At 53.0% G+C, this 2,002-nt stretch overlaps 1 pseudogene; it reads left to right on the top strand.

Moving 5' to 3' along the window:
• Positions 1–535: 535 nt before the first annotated feature.
• Positions 536–1,522, top strand: LOC147108981 (uncharacterized; annotated as a pseudogene).
• The last annotated feature ends 480 nt before the right edge of the window (positions 1,523–2,002 follow it).

The raw sequence follows: 2,002 nt of genomic DNA, 5'->3' as shown, positions 1-2,002 counted from the left end.
TATGTGGCACCTTATCGAATGCCTTCTGGAAATCCAAATCATGACATCCACTGGCTCACCTTTATCCACCCGGCTCGTTAGATCCTCAAAGAATTCCAGCAAATTTGTCAAACATGATTTCCCTGACTCTGCTTGACTATATTATAATTTTCTAAGTAGGAGCAGGAGTAGGCCAATCGGCCCCTCGAGCCTGCTCCACCACACGGCCCCTCGAGCCTGCTCCGCCACACGACCCCTCGAGCCTGCCCCGCCACACGGCCCCTCGAGCCCGCTCCGCCACACGGCCCCTCGAGCCCGCTCTGCCACACGGCCCCTCGAGCCCGCTCTGCCACACGGCCCCTCGAGCCTGCTCCACCATTCAATAAGATCATGGCTGGTCTGACCTTGGCCTCAACTCCACTTTCCCGCCCGCTCCCCATAACCCTCGACTCCCCTGTAGCTCAAATATCGGTCTATCTCCGCCTTGAATATATTCACTGACTCAGCCTTCACATCTCTCTGAGGTAGAGAATTCCAAAGATTCATGACCCTTGGCATGGCAGGGCAGCTCAGTCCTGTGATTTGCACATCCTGTGCCCTGTGGGATATCCTGGACGCTTCTTGTGGCCTGGACGACCAAGTGTGCAGGAAGTGTCGCCAACTGCAGCAACTCGAGCTCCGGGTTTCCGAGCTTGAGCGGCAGCTGGAGTCACTACAGTGCATCCGCGAGGCTGAGAAATACGTGGAAAGCACATTTCGAGAAGTGGTCACCCCGCAGCCTCAGAGTGTGCAGGCAGAGAGGGAATGGGTGACCGCCAGACAGAGAAGGAGGACCAGGCAGGAAGGGCAGGAGTCCCCGGAGTGCATCTCGCTCACTAACCAATTCTCAGTTCTGGAAACTGTTGGGGGTGACGGTTCTTCTGGGGAGAGCAGCCAGAGCCAAGGCTACAGCACCACGGGTGGCTCAGCTGCACGGGGGGTGGGGGGGAGGAAGAAGAGTGGAAGAGCAATAGTGATAGGGGATTCATTGGTTAGGGGAACAGATAGGCGTTTCTGTGGACGCAGACGTGACTCCAGGATGGTATGTTGCCTCCCTGGTGCCAGGGTCAAGGATGTCACTGAGTGGCTGCAGGTCACTCTGAGGGGGGAGGGTGAACAGCCAGAGGTTGTTGACCATATCGGTACCAATGACATAGGCAGAAAGAGGGCTGAGGTCCTGCAGACAGACTATAGGGAGCTAGGAAAGAGATTAAAAAGCAGGTCCTCAAAGGTAGTAATCTCCGCATTACTCCTGGTGCCACGTGCTAGTGAGTACAGGAATAGGAGGATAGTACAGATGAATGCGTGGCTGGAGAGATGGTGCAGGAGGGAGGGCTTTAGATTCCTGAGGCATTGGGACCATTTCTAGGAAAGGTGGGACCTGTACAAGCCGGACGGGTTACACCCCAACAGAGCCGGGACCGATATTCTCGCTGGGAGGTTTGCTAGTGCTGTTGGGGAGGGTTTAAACTAGCTTGGCAGGGGGATGGGAACCAGCATATAGGAATAGAAAAGAGGAATAAGGTGCATAAAAGAGTGAGTGAGTTGGATAGTACTAGAGAAGAAAGTAGTACTAGAGGCGGAAGTAGTACCATATTAGATAGGAGCAGACTAAGAAAGACTATGAAAAATTCAAAAATGGGTTTAGAATGCATGTACGTAAACGCACAAAGTGTGGTGAATAAGGTTGGTGAGCTACAAGCACAATTAGCTGTGTGGCGTACCGCTTTCAAATCTGTTTACACATGACTGTACAGCCATACACAGCAACAACCGGATTATCAAATTTGCCAACGACACCACAGTAATTGGCCTGATAAGCAACGATGACGAGACGGAGTACAGAGATGAGATAGTCCAGCTGATGAGATGGTGCAATGACAACAACCTTGCCCCGAATGTTGGCAAGACTAAAGAGCTCATCGTGGACTTCAGAAGCCACCGAGGGAACCATTGCCCCATCAGCATAGACGGGACACCAGTG

Source organism: Somniosus microcephalus, chromosome 12, assembly GCF_052327205.1.
Source record: "Somniosus microcephalus isolate GS21.2 chromosome 12, FLI_Smic_1.0, whole genome shotgun sequence".
NCBI lineage: Eukaryota > Metazoa > Chordata > Chondrichthyes > Squaliformes > Somniosidae > Somniosus > Somniosus microcephalus.
Note: the sequence above shows the minus strand (reverse complement) of the source record. Positions and strands in the feature narration are given on the sequence as shown.